Consider the following 15,781-nt stretch of genomic DNA (forward strand, 5'->3'; position numbering starts at 1 on the left):
GTAAACATGCTTTTCATGGAGCAAATTGTTGAAATGTTTGACTGTCTCATACCAAGATGTTATGGCCTCGATCTTGGCTTCCTAATAGTATTTCAGTAGGAGAAGAGGCGATGGTATGAAGATCGTGTAACTTTGTAAATGAAACTTAAAGAATTGTTGGCTTACATTGATGTCAGATAAAATGAAATGTTGTCTGTCACGATAACGTGGTTCAATCGGGAATTTAACTTCTACTCGAGCGACAATACTGTATTTTCGTGGTAGCACATAAAAATCTTCATCACGGTAGTCGTCGAACAACCTGAAGCTATATTAAACATATGACTAAATAACGGTCATAACTTTGATAGACAAACCTTGTGTAAATATATTTATATAATGACTTACATAGGCATCCGTTTTAGGCGGTCCGTTGCGGCTCTTTCACGGTTCAATACGACCGGTTCCATCAAAACCTTGTAGCCTTTAACAAAATTTAAATTGAACACATGTCATACTTTCACAGTTCAATATTCTATTGTTCTCTACTGGTTCAGGAAAATATATGTTGTGATTTCAAGTGAGCTTATGCAGACAGTGTCCCTAGATTGTTATATATCTTTGTTCATCATTGGGTAAGAAGAACTTGTTTCATGTTTATTGACACGAGAGGTACTATGGGACTGGTACAGATAACTGCAAATGCTTCTTAAGAAATGCAAGTGAGTGGTTGTCTCACAGAGCAACCGATGTAACTGGAGAAGAACATGAAGAGAAGCACTAAAGGGTGTTTGCCTTTGTGTTGAATGGTATATTCAGAAAAGAGCATGAAGAGAAGCAGATGACAAAGAGAATTGTGAATGGATGCAAGTGCACCGAACTCAAAGTATACTACCAGCTAAGCCTCCCCACTATCATTTTATCTAAAAATTAGCATCAACCGATATATACCGGAAGAATGCATATAAACTTTATACCCCAATAAAAAAACCCCAATACACACAAGCTCGGCATTGTATTACTTAACATATGTCATATAAAAGTTATATTAGGGGAAGCATAAAAACAACAAGAGGCTACTTTCATGTTAGAAAATGAACCAAGACCAAGTTGTTTTTTGTAATAATGTATTATCTTTTTTTCTTCCATACTATTCATGGTACTATAGAGTAGTAGGAGATACCTGGGTGTGATGGGTTCGTCTCCGGTGCAGCAAATGGAATTGTCTATTGTCAGTATTCTAGAAACCTAGCACCAAGCAGGATGGGGGTTGGTGTTACTGCCACGCTGACACAGAGCACACATGAGAACATATGCATAAAGAGGATGTTGGTAAATCAAAGCTAATGTCTATGATTCTCCAAGACAAATAGATGAAAATAGTAGCTAGTGTCATGTATAATATAGCACCATACATTTAATTCCTAACCATGTGTATAAACTCTCAAAGGCGCTTTATGGGCTCAAGTACTCCCCAAGAGCATGGTATGAATGCCTGCGATATTTTCTTATCACTAATGGCTTCAAAGTAGGTAAAGCCGATCCTACTCTCTTCACTAAAACTATTGCAAAAGACTTGTTTATATGCCAAATCTATGTTGATGATATTATATTTGGGTCTACTAACAAATCATCTTGTGAAGAGTTTAGTAGGATAATGATACATAAATTCGAGATGTCTATGATGGGGGAGTTGAAGTATTTCCTTGGATTTCAAATCAAGTAACTCCAAGAGGGCACCTTCATCAGCCAAACCAAGTACATTCAAGATATACTCAAAAAGTTTGGGATGAAGAATGGCAAACCCATCAAGACACCCATGGGAACCAGTGGGCATCTCGACCTCGACACGGGAGGTAAGTCCATAGATCAAAAGGTATATCGGTCGATGATACGATCTTTACTTCACTTATGTGCATCTCGACCGGATATTATGCTTTCTATATGCATGTGTGCAAGGTTCCAAGCAAATCCTAAGGAAGTTCACCTTAGGGTCGTGAAAAGAATCATGAGGTATTTAGTTTACACTCCTAAGTTTGGGCTTTGGTACCCAAAGGGATCTGCCATTGATCTAATTGGGTATTCCGATGCCAATTATGTTAGATGTAAAATAGATAGAAAGAGCACATCAGGGACTTGTTAGTTTTTGGGAAGATCTCTGGTGTCATGGGCTTTAAAGAAACAAAACTCTGTAGCTCTTTCCACCGCCGAAGCCGAGTATATTGCCGCAGGACATTGTTGTGCGCAATTACTTTGGATGAGGCAAACCCTTAAGGACTATGGCTACAAATTGAGCAAAGTCCCTCTCCTATGTGATAATGAGAGTGCAATCTGCATGGTGGATAATCCTGTTGAACACAGCCGCACTAAGCACATAGACATTCGGTATCACTTTCTGAGAGATCACCAACAAAATGAGGATATTGAAATTGCTTATGTGAGCACACACAACCAATTCGTTGATATCTTTACCAAGCCACTAGATGAGAAAACCTTTAGCAAACTTAGGAATGAGCTAAATATACTTGATTCTCCGGAATTTTGATTGAAACATTGCACACATAGCTCATGTATATACCTATGATCATGTCTCTTTCATTTGGTACAAATGCATCTTTCTTATTCTTCCTGTGCCAAGGCTAAGACTAATGTGCTTTTAGGTGTATTTCTATAATTAGTCTTAGATTGAAAGGGAAATGGAGTATTCAGCAAAGACAAGGCTTCCACTCCAACTCTGACGGTATCATTTACCCTTTGTCGTTACTCCTACAACTCTCAATGGTATGACCCCTTCACTCGTCTCTATATTACCATTTGGGAGAAGGTATTAGGCCCCAAAGGGGGAGAAAAATGAAAAAGGGCTCTCAAGTTCTCCGTTTTTGGCGATTAATGCCAAAGGGGGAGAAAGTATTAAGCCCAAAACAAAAGGACCGTACAGCAAAAGGACCGCACCACCACCATTTCAAAATTTCACAAATAAGTATTTCAATTGGTATTTGATCAAAATGAATTTTCAATTGGTATGTGAAGTGAATTTCTCAATTGATTTCAAAACTATTTTTCAATTTGGCATCTTCAAAACTTCACATTAAGTATGAAAGAATTTCACTTGGCATCTATTTTCAAAACCCTCTTGAAAGCTAAGGGGAGAATTCATTCAGGGGAGCTTTTATTTAGTCAAAGGAAAAGCATTTGAAATAGGGGAGGAATTTCAAATCTAAAAATGCTTCTTGCAATCATATTCCTATACCTTTGACTATTTGCAAAAGATTTTTGAAAGGATTTTTCCAAAAAAAATTGCAAAAAATAAACAAGTGGTGCAAAGGTGGTCCAAAATGTTAAATAAAAGAAAAGCAATCCATTCATTCTTAATCATATGTTTAAATTCTTTCAATTAGTTTAATTCTATGTAACCTATGCACATCTATCAAATACAAACTAGTTACATTTCTACACTTCATGTTTGCTTTGGTTAGTGTTGGCATCAATCACCAAAAAGGGGGAGATTGAAAGGGAAATATGGTTAACCATTTCCTATAAAAAGATTTTGGTGGTTGACGACCAACACAAACCACATGGACTAACTAGTTTGTCTAGAATCATTTATCTCGGGTGCATAAGGTTCAACACAAACAAAGAAAGAAATTATGTTAGGGACTCAATCAAAGACTGGAGCAAAACCTTGAGGGTGCAGATTTTTGGCGCACCGGACAGTGTTCGGTGCACCAGGGTCGTACAGACTCGAACCAGCCACTCTCAGGGATTTGGAGGCGCGCTCTGCTATAATTCACCGGACTGTCCGGTGAGCCAGCGGAGCAACGGCTCCCTATGCGCCAACGGTCGACTGTGCAGAGCTACAGTGGTGAACCGTGTCGCGGCAGATGTTAGAGCGCAGAAGTCAGAGGGCACCGGACTGTCCGGTGTGGCACCGAACTGTCTAGTGCAGCAAAGACGACAAGTGACTCCAACGGTCAACTGCTCCGAACCCTAACGGTTGTGCTGACATGGCGCGCACCGGATAGTGCACAGTGGCTGTCCGGTGGTGCACCGGACTGTCCGTTGCGCCCATCGCCAGCAGCCCTTGCCAACAGCTAGGAAGTAGTTGGGGGCTATAAATACCCCCAACCACCACATTCATTGGCATCCAAGCATTTTGAACATCTCACTTATTGCAAGAGCAAAAGACTTCACTCCTAGACACATTCAATAGATCAAATCCTCTCCAAGCCTCCAAATCAACTCAATTCCATTAGGGACTTGAGAGAGAGTGTTTTGTGTTCTTTTGTTGCTCTTGTCGCTTGGATTGCCTTCTTCCTTTCTCATTTCTTTTCCCAAGTGATTTGTAAAGCTAAGCAAGAGACACCAAGTGTGTGGTGGTCCTTGCGGGGTCTAAGTGACCCATGAGATTAAGGAAAGGCTCACTCGGTCTAAGTGACCGTTTGAGAGAGAGGGAAAGGGTCGAAATAGACCCGGCCTTTGTGGCCTCTTCAACAGGGACTAGGTTCTTTGGAACCGAACCTCGGTAAAAGAAATCATCGTGTCTACTCGCTTTGATTCTCGCTTGATTTGTTTGCCCTCTTTCCTCTCTCTAACTTTTCCTTGCTAGTATTAATTTGAGTGGGCTCCCATACGTCATATGCATCCTTTGAGCAACTCTTAACAAGAGAAACAATCTTTTGGACTTGAATTTAATTCTAACGCTAACCCCAGCCCTAGTGTGTGTTTAAGTTTATAAATTTTAGGTTTTGCCTATTCACTCCCCTCTAGGCGACCTTTCAATGAGGCTATTCGCAGTGGCACTGGTTTATTTATGCTGGAGCAAGAACCTTAGAAGTTTCATAGAATCATAGTATCGATATATAGTAAGGCTCGTGCATACCAGCAGTGTTGTGACGCTGCGCTCGAGCTCGGAGATGTACTGCAACTTCCTCACCCGCGACCTCTGAGCTGACTGCCGGTTGACAAGGATCCTGGAAGAATTTCGGCGCAAGCAAAGGCCCGTTTCAGTCTGTATGCAGATCAAAAGAAGATGGATTGCTTGCAGAAAGCATTGTCTGTTTGCGTGCCCACAACCACAACTACAACTAACAAGGTGCATGCATGCACGCTTGGCAAAAAACAGACCACCTTCAAGCAAAAATAAACATTGTGAACTGTGAAGTGATTAAGTGTGCCAATGCCAATGCCAGTGCTACTGCTATGAGTTTCAGTTCTCTATACTTTGATTAAGTCCAGTGCTACTGCTATATAGTACCAACTAAATTTTAGCGCTCTACATAACTAAATCTCTACACAAAATCAAAGTATAGAACTGAAAGAGATATAAGTACCACATTTAAAATCTCTATACACCAATCTCAAAGTATAGATAACTATATGAAATATGTGTACCTTTTCTATTACCTTGCATATTCTTCATAAGAGAGATCACATAGTCACTACATACTCACCGTGGAAAAGGTAAACATGGGTCTTTCACTCACCTTGTTGCAGTGCCTCGTAATGCTGATCTATCGAAGTTCCTTTTGCAGCTTCAATTAGCAAAGTTCAACTGCTAAAAGAACTGAAATAGAGAAGAAAAATTGTGATGAAGTGATGAGTCAAATACTGGCAAAATTTGAACCACATAGTTTTTGTAACTATGAATCCTACATCTACTAACATTTGTCAATGGCTTGGGAAAATGTGCCCCGGGCCCTGGCACGGTCAATCACTCAATCCCAATTATTTAACATAATGCAGCCTATTCTGCCCCTAAGTGTTATATTGTTTGTGGAACAAGGGGTTCTGGAGTCTTATCGATGCAGAAAACTTACGAATAAGAAAACCACAATCTAGCATATCGTCGGTAAAGAGATTTAGGGGCAAGCTACGAACATGAACAATTTGCCGACGTACATAGTATCAAAGACGTCCACATGTTCAACAGACCTTTCATGAAACAACTGATCGGTTGCTAGTGGCCACCAAAACTCAGTGCAGAAAACTAGAAAAAAACATGTTCTATATTGCTCAACATAAGATGAGTTCACGCACCTGGTTGAATCTGCGGTAGAGGGCAGAGGGCTCCAAACTCTGCAACTATAACAAACCATAACACATGTTCAGTTGGTTTGTTATCATCACTCATAATCCAACAACCACAAACACACCTTACAGATGAACAGAGTATATGTTTTGTTGAGGACTTGTTCTCAAATGTTATGAATTAAGAACAAGGCAACATAAAATTTTAAATATCAATGTCCTTCGTCCGCCGAAACATTATCTCCACAAGGATTTAATGAACTTCGGACGAAGGCCACGAACATAATATTACGAAGGTTTTACCTTCATAAGTAAACATATAAAGATAATACGAAGTAAAGTTAAAACATGAAACACTAAAGGTAAATATCTTGAAAACAAATGACCTCATTCACATACCTTATTATATGAATTTAAGATATTTGAATACAACGTTTAAATACATTTATACCTTTGCCTTGACAAACAATAATTCCTGAGTGATGCGTTAGCAATTACAGGAATGTGTGAACAGTAAAGGAATATTGTTCACTATTTATAGGCACAGGACACAGCTCATGAGGAATTACAATTATGCCCCTCATAAAAGTTTACAACAATGACTCAGACCTTTAAAGACTAAAATGTCATTTTATTTTTAAGTCGGTTCGACCCTTCGTCTTCGGATATGCTGTAGTTCCGAAGCTTCGTGAACGGTGCCTTCGGCATCATGTTCAAGCAGCTTCAGCTGAAGTTGTTTCTTTTTGCAGGACCTTCGGCGACGAAGCATGGTCCCAACAGTAGCCCCTTCGCGGTGCTAGATCGTTTTTGTAACGAGCTTGATCCGTGAAAAAAGTCTCTTAGGCTTCAGGAAGCCGAAGGTCCGAAAACACCTTCCCTGAGCTCGTTGTCGAGAAACGATACAGCTTTCGAGCGTGTAGCTGTCCCACCATGCAGGTTCACTATTCTGGTTTTTGCGGGCCACCGTTCAGCGGGTGCGAGCAACTGTTTGCTTGGTGTAAAAATTCTGGCGATTCACCTTCTTACCTGCAGCACTATATAAACAGACGGGTAGGTGTGAAGTTACCACAGCATTCATTGCTATTGCACTGTTTTGCTGCCAAAATTTTTAACCATAGCCGAAGCTTGACTTTCGCATTCAAACGAAGCTCCAATTTGGTGTTTGCTTCGTCAGAAGAAGAGCTTCGGAAGAGAAGGTTATTATTTTCCAAGACATTTTTCACGAAATTCAAAATTAAATGGCCAGAGTGCGCTCTACTGCTAGAGTTGAGCGCGAGGGAGACGAAGCCGAAGGTGCAGAAACTGTTCCTATCTCTAAAGCAATGAAGCGATCTGGATTGATGACATCAGAAGACATCCCTGCTGCTGAAGCAGAACAAGCAGATATTGAGGAGGCTGGTACTGACGATGATTACAATATCGCAGTACCGAGCAAGCCTAGTCATCTGGACTTCGGGAAGTCGACTATCTCGAAGGCTGATTTCCCAAAGATGGTGAAGTCGGGCTACTTCAGCGAAGATGAGAAAAAGATGATTCGCTTTGGTGGGGAAGAGATTACCCCGAAGCCACAAAAAGATGAAATAGTGATTTTTAAGAGTTTCCTCAAAGTTGGTTTGAGATTTCCTTTGAATAGGATGATTGCCGATGTGCTGAAAAAATTTGGGATCTATTTTCACCAACTAACTCCTAACGCTATTGTTAGGCTTAGTATTTATATTTGGGCTCTCCAAAGCCAAGCAGTGGAGCCATTTGCCGAAGGTTTCTGCCGAGTACACGAGCTACACTACCAAACTAAGGCTAGAAAGGATGGGCTACATGAAAATTTTGGTTGTTACAACTTTGCATATCGGAAAACTACAAAATTTCCTGTGATCAGCTATCGAAGCAAGTGGCCGGCAGGCTGGAAATCAGAATGGTTCTACGTCAAAGTTGATGACGACAAGGAGAAGCTTGTACAAAGTCCGCTTGAACTAATCTTCGGAGAAACCCGACCCCAGTGCAATATGACACCAGAAGGTCCAACCCAAACGGCGTTGGCTGAATTCAGAATTATTGCAGAGCACATTGGCACTAGGGATTTGGTGCAGAAATTTCTGGCTTTCAAAGTATTTCCAACTATGAAGGAATGGGCTATGCCGAAGCTTAAAGGTGAGAATAAAGAGGGGGAGCTTGTCCGACTACCCTATCATTATAAATTCAAGAAATATTTTAAGGCACCCTGCCAAGAATGGCTCGATACAATCGAAATAATGAGTACTGAAATTCTTGAAAATTACTCTAAAAAAGAGGACCAATTGATGACAGCAGCCTTCGGCACCCGGCCGAAACGAAGGCTAAACAGAGTACTTGATGCTATAGGCTTTGAATATCCTGACTATGGGCGATTGGGCGGAGATGCTGGCGGCCCGAAGAGAAAAAGAATTGCTAGTGTCGTTGACGAAGAGAGCACCAAAGTGACCAAAAACAAAAGGAGATTTCTGAAAAGCTGAGTCCTGAAAAGTTGAGCCCTGAGCCGAAGGTGGCCGCTGCAAGAAAAAGGAAAACTGCATCTCCAGAACCAAAAACGTTGGTTCGAGAAGAAGACACTCCTGCAACGCCTTCTGCTGCCGAAGTAGAAGAGATTATGAAGGTAATGACTGAACCCTTGCCTGTCAAGCTAAGTCCGCTGGCGCCGGAACTGACAAAGTTTTTTCAGAAGGACAAAACAGCTTCGGCAGAAGAAAGTCCTGCACTGCCGAAAAAACGAAGAATTATTCAAATAGCAGATGTGATTCATCAGACGCCGCCACCGGCGACAGTGTCAAAAATTGCTTTTGCCGAGACCGATGAAGCCGAAGGCGCCGCAGCCGAAGCTTCCAGAGTGGAAACCACCGAAGCTGAAACCGGCGACGCCGAACCTGCTGGGGCCGAAGCTGGGATCACGGAAGATTCGAATCTGGAAACCACCCTTGAAGTTATTGACAATATTCTCCTGAAAATGGCTGAGGAAGAAGCTGCTGTGGCTGCGGTAACCACAGCAACTGGAAAGGGAAAGGAGCAGATCGATGACACTTTAGAAGAAGAAAGTTTTAACTTTCAAGATTTGCTTGGACAAGAGCTAACAGGCGCCGAAAAAGAAGAGTTAAAAAAATATGCCATATCTTGCGGGTATAAAAGCCAGGGGCTACGCTATTTGGTGGGGTCAACGAAGGGAAGCTAAGATGCTTTCGGAACCGCACCGAGGCCAAAGTTGTTAGAACCCTCTCCAAAAGCGTTGGCCTGCCAAAACTAGAAGCGGACCTCTGCAGGTATCAACGACACCATATCGCCGGAAGCCTGCTCTATGCTAATTTTAAGGTAACAAATTTTTTTTTATTATTTTATTTATTTTTTAGGTCAATCTCTGACGAAGATTGTTTTGGTAGAGTATACTATTGAGTAAGGTTCTAAAAATGCAACAAGATCTCGAAGAGGAGAAGAACAAAACTATCATCAAAGATTTGGAAGAAAAAGTTGAAAATTACAAAGCTGTTCTGAAAAAGAAGGACTTCACCATCCAGGACCTTGAAATCATGACTAAAGAACACGAAGGTGCATTAGAAAAGAAAGACTTTGTTATTCAGTCTATGGAAGGCTCCTTGGTTGAGGTCCAAGCCGAGAATAACAGTTTAAAGAATGAATTGCTCAAACAACTAGAAAAATCTGAGCAGGAAAAGAAACACCTTGAAGCAAGTCTTAAAACTGAGATGGAAAAGAATTCAAATTTGCAAAAATCCTTGAAGGAGCTTCAAGAGAAATGCCTAAGCTTCGGCAGCCGATGCGTGCAGCGGCTGAAGGATGTATTTCATTCTATTGGAGCCAGCTCTGAAAAATTTACACCTTCAGCTGAAAACTTGCCCAACACATTAGAATATATTGAAGGCGAGGTTGAAGCTCTTGACGAAGTTATTGGTGGCTATGCTGACTTCTGCGCCCTGGTAGCTTCTCGGGGCACAACTACCGCTTTTCTGAAGGCTGGCTGCACGCATGGAAAAATTGTTAATAGGCCCAACTTCAGCTTATCATCATCAGATCTGATAGATATTCCAAGCCTAGCCCGAAGTATCGGGAATAGATTTATGACCCAGATTTGGGTAAATGGCGGGCGGAAAATGGCGGGTGACGAAGCTCGAAGTCATCTTAAGCCGGTAAGAAGCTTATATTTGTTACTTTTACCTTCTCCTTGAAATTTGCACCTTTCTTATTATGTTCTTTAATATTTGTAGGATGACGAAGCTGAAGTATAACGAAGCTGAAGTATGACAAAGCTGAAGTATAACGAAGCTGAAGCTTGATAGTTGCTACAACATTCTTTCCTGCAAAAATTCTGGAGAGACTTTTGTAATATTATTATGGAAAAACTCATGTAAATTTGTGCATACCTTGTAATATATTTTGTTTCCGCTATCTGTGTACAATCTGCTTTGTTGTGGACGAAACTTCTTTTTTGAGCCAAAGGCGAAAAACACCTTCCCTTCTTTTCGTACATAACAAAGCATAAAAAATTTTCCTTTTTCGAAGTCTTTCCCCATTGCCGAAGCGCCTATCTTTTTTGTGTGATATGATGATGATTCTATATATGTCTAAATGAATGTTTATGAATGCAAATGACATGATGAAATGTATTGTGGAGATGAATATTGGGAATGATTCAAATCTTTTCACTTTTCAGCTTCATCGTTTACTTTTCAGTGTATCAGCGTTGACTTTTCGCTGTAAGCCTCCCTTAGGAGCTTCTTCGCCTTTTACTTTCAGCGGAATCAGCGTTGACTTTTCGCTGTAAGCCTCCCTTAGGAGCTTCTTCGCCTTTTACTTTCAGCGGAATCAGCGTTGACTTTTCGCTGTAAGCTCTGCATTCCCTTAGGAACGACTTTTGAGCTTCTCCCTGTTTTCTTTTCTTTTCCCATGGCATTTACATTTACATTTTTTTGGGGGATATCCCTTTTATAGAATCGAAATAAGGAAAAGAAAAATTACATGTTGTGGCCCCATTAAAAACCTTTCTCCCCCTTTGGAAAGGAAAAGGGTGCCACAAAAAAGAATAGAAAAAGTTACATCAAATTAAACATAATATCACCGAAGCTCATCCGCATTCCATGACCTAGGGATGTCGTTGCCGTCCATATCCTTCAATCTATAGGAACCGGGTTTTGACGAAGATACTACCAAAAAAGGTCCTTCCCACTTCAGTTGTAATTTGCCCACTATCTCAGGGTTAGCTACTCTTTGAAGCACCAGATGTCCTGGTTCAATGTTCTTCAGCTTAACCTTTCTGTCACGCCATTTTATTGTTTCGGCTTGATATTTATTGATGTTTTCCACAGCCTGAAGTCTGATCCCTTCTATAGCATCTTTTTCCACAGAGCAATCAGCTTCGTCTTCACCTTCTGCCGAAGCTACCGTTCTTATTGATCCTGCTTTGGCCTCTTCCGGGGTTATTGCTTCATCCCCAAACAATAGTTTGGGCCCGTTTGGTAAAGCTCCAGCTCCTGCTTCTTTAGCTCCAGATCCTGATCCTCGTGAGGAGCTGATCCTCCTGATTCTCCTAGAGAATCAGAATCATTTCTAAAACTGTTTGGCAAGTAAACTGATTCTTGTCTGCTAAGAGTTGGTGGTCTGTGGCGATTGTCTGTTTTACCCTTTGCAGTTCAACTTTATTACAAACTAATAAGTAGGATGCATATACGAAAAAAGTTATGAAACAATAACATATAAAATATTCCCATCATAGTAGTGTATAAAATGGTTTCAAATGTTTAATCCATAAATTGGCTCGTTATGTTTTTGTCCAATGGCAATTGCGGGTAATTTCGATCAAACTTTAAGGGGAGGTCAATATTTGGTTGGTTGAGGAGCTATTTTAAGGGAGGGTGGAGCAGGTTTTTTTAGATCCCACCTTTCTTCACAAAAACGACTCACAATCTTTCGGCTCCACACGAGAATCAGTTTAAAAAATACCCGTTTGGCACGGCTCCACCAGATCCTCGCTTAGAATCAGGAGCTGGAGCTGTGCCAAACGGGCCCTTTGAAAGGCGTAAAGCCTGTTGATCTTGACATGGTTGTGTTATGGCTCCACACCACTTTGATTAACTCGTCTGGCCACTTTCCCCTGGGCTGATTGAAGATTGACTTCATTATTCCTGTCATTATGATCCCGTTAGCTCGTTCGACAAGTCCGTTTGACTCCGGATGTCGAACTGATGCAAAATGGATCTTCGTACCAATTTGATCACAAAATTCTCTGAAAGCTTCAGAATCAAACTGTGTCCCATTATCCACAGTAATGGCCTTCGGCACTCCGAAGCGACAAACAATATTTTGCCAGAAAAACTTTTGAATAGTAACCGAAGTTATTGTGGCTAGAGGCTTTGCCTCAATCCACTTGGAAAAATATTCCACTGCCACCACAACATATCTTAAGTTTCCCTGTGCTGGTGGTAATGGACCTAGTAAATCAAGGCCCCACCTTTGCAACGGCCAAGTGGGTTGTATTAATTGAGTTAAAGACGAAGGTTGTTTTTTATCTCTTGCACATTTCTGACAACTTTCGCACTTTTGAACTAAATCCGCTGCATCCGAAGCTGCCTTTGGCCAATAAAATCCTTGACGAAAAACTTTCCCAAGCAAAGGCCTAGATCCAATGTGAGATCCACACAGGCCTGCGTGTATTTCCTTCATTAATTCTATACCTTCGGATCTGGATAAACACTTAAGCAACGGGGAACAGACCCCACGCTTGTACAACTCCCCTTCTATTATGACATATGGTCGAGCTCTTGCTTCTATTCATTTGTTGTAAGCTTCGTCGTCTGAAAGAAAATTACCCTGAAGGAAAGAGATGATTTCAGTTCTCCAATCTTCACTATAGACAGGGGATATATTGAGGACCGCTCTTTCAAGAAGCTCGACCGAAGGTGCTTTTATTGTTTCGAAAAATACTTCCGAAGGTAAAGGCAGCCCCTGTGCTGCTGACTTGGCCAAAAGATCAGCATATTCATTTTCTCCACGAGGAATATTTTTAACAGAGAATCCTTCAAAGGAAGCCTCGATCCTTCGGACTGTATCTAGATATTTTTCAAGCTTCGGATCTCTTGCTTTATAGCTCTTGTCAACATGACCAGAAATAACTTGGGAATCAGTTTTAAGAATGGCCCTTCTGATCCCCATTGCCTTTAACTTCTGAAGACCCAAGAGCAGAGCTTTGTATTCAGCAATATTGTTTGTACAACTGAAATCAAGTCTTGCCGCATAACAAGTTTTAACCTTGGAAGGTGAAACCAACACAGCAGCTGCTCCTGCTCCGAAGGTTCCCCAAGACCCATCGCAAAACACTGTCCATGCTTCGGCATCTTTATTCGTTTCTTCCTCCTGAGCCCCTGGCGTCCAGTCAGCAATGAAGTCTGCCAACGCTTGGGACTGAATCGAAGATCTATGGACATAATCAATACAAAATTCATTGAACTCTGCAGCCCATTTTCCAATCCTTCCAGTAGCTTCTCGGTTTCTCATAATATCCTTCAAAGGTTGTGAAGAAGGAACAATTATGTTGTAAGCTTGAAAATAATGCCGAAGCTTCTTGGAGGCCATCAAAACAGCATACAGTACTTTCTCCAATTCTGTATAATTTTTCTTTGATAAACTAAGAACTTCGGATACAAAATATATTGGGGCCTGCTTCTTGACTTGGCCTTCAAGCTTCTCCTGGACAAGTGCTGCACTTACCGCTGAGTGCGAAGCTGCCACATATAATAACAAAGGAGCCCCTGGCGTTGGAGTTAGTGTTGTTAGATCTATCAAATATTGCTTCAGTTCTTCGAAGGCTCTCTGCTGGACTGGTCCCCATTGAAAAACTTCGGCTGACTTCAGCACTTCAAAAAATGGTAAATTTCTCTCTGTTGATCTAGATATGAATCTGTTGAGAGATGACAGCCTTCCTGTCAATCTTTGAGCCCCCTTCTTTGTACTTGGTGGTTCCATTCGAAGTATAACTTCGATTTTGCTTGGATTAGCCTCAATTCCCTTTGTTGAAACTAGGCAACCAAGAAATTTCCCCTTCTTCACTCCGAAGACACATTTTTCTGGATTCAGCTTTAAACCAGCCTGTCTGAAATTAGCGAAGGTCTCCTGCAGATCAGCAATGTGATTATCTTGCTTCGTGCTTTTTACAATGATATCATCAACATAAGTTAGCACATTCCTACCTATCTGAGAATGGAGGACCTTCGCTGTCATTCTGCTGAAACTTCCTCCAGCATTCTTAAGCCCCTCGGGCATCCGAAGGTAACAATATGTTCCACTGGGGGTTATGAAGCTAGTTTTCAGTTCATCCTCCTTCTTCATCCAGATTTGGTGATAGCCAGAATAGCAATCCAGCAGACTCATAAGCTCTGATGAAGCTGCTGCATCGACTAAGGAATCTATCCTTGGCAATGGAAACTCGTCCTTCGGACAGGCCTTATTGAGATCGGTAAAATCGATACACATTCTCCATTTACCATTGGCCTTCTTTACCATAACAGTGTTAGCCAACCATTCTGGATATTTTACCTCTCTGATAACTCCGGCACTGAGGAGTCTTTTCACTTCGTTCCGAGCACCTTCGGCCTTGTCATCAGACATCTTCCGAAGCCTTTGCTTTCTTGGTCTGAAGGATGGATCAACATTGAGCGAATGCTCAATAACATCCCTGTTAACTCCGCAAAGATCATTAGCTGACCAAGCAAAAACATCTTTGTTGTTGAACAAAAACCTTATCAAGGTTTTCTCCTGTTCTTCGGACAGCTGAGATCCCAATAGCACCTTCTGCTCTGCTATGTCCTCACATAAGAGCATGGGCTTCGGCTGATCAGCCGAAGCAGCTTTTTCCCTTCTGAACTTGTATTGCTCACAAGCTTCAGCTCCATCTATATTATGGATTGCTTTTGAGTCTGTCCAATTTCCTTCAGCCCTTCTGGCAGCTTCCTGACTTCCATGAATAGCAATGGGCCCTTGGTCCGAAGGTATCTTCATGCAAAGATAAGCTGGATGAAGAATTGCTTCGAAAGCATTGAGAGTGCCTCGACCAATGATTGCATTATAAGGGTATTCCATGTCAACAATATCAAACACAACTTGCTTAGTCCTTGTGTTGTTGATAAATCCGAAGGTCACTGGCATTGTGATTTTGCCGAGTGCTACAATCTGCCTTCCTCCGAAGCCACAAAGGGGATGCGTGGCATCATGGATTTTGTCTTCGGGCTCTTGCATTTGTCTGAAGGCCTTAGCAAATATGATATCAGTTGTGCTGCCTGTATCAACCAAAACATTATGGACCAGGAATCCTTTGATCACACAAGAGATAACCATAGCATCGTTGTGTGGGTAATCCTTGAGTTGAAGATCCTCTTGGGAGAAGGTAATTGGAATGTGAGACCATCTTGACTTGATGAAGGGTCCCTGCACCCCGACATGTTGTACCCTTCTCTGTGCCTCCTTCTTCTGTTTCTTGTTGGCTGGCTCTGAGCATGAACCGCCTGTTATCGGGAGAATTAGCTTCGGAGCCGAAGCAGTTCCAGCTTGGTTCTTGAGTGAAACCATCAGCTCAAAAAAGTGGAAGTGAGTTCACCGGAGGTGGGCGCCAATGTTGAGGACTTGTTCTCAAATGCTATGAATTAAGAACAAGGCAACATAAAATGTTAAATATCAATGCCCTTCGTCCGCCGAAACATTATCTCCACAAGGATTTAATGAACTTCGGACGAAGGTCACGAACATAATA

This window comes from Zea mays, chromosome 7 (assembly GCF_902167145.1).
Source record: "Zea mays cultivar B73 chromosome 7, Zm-B73-REFERENCE-NAM-5.0, whole genome shotgun sequence".
NCBI lineage: Eukaryota > Viridiplantae > Streptophyta > Magnoliopsida > Poales > Poaceae > Zea > Zea mays.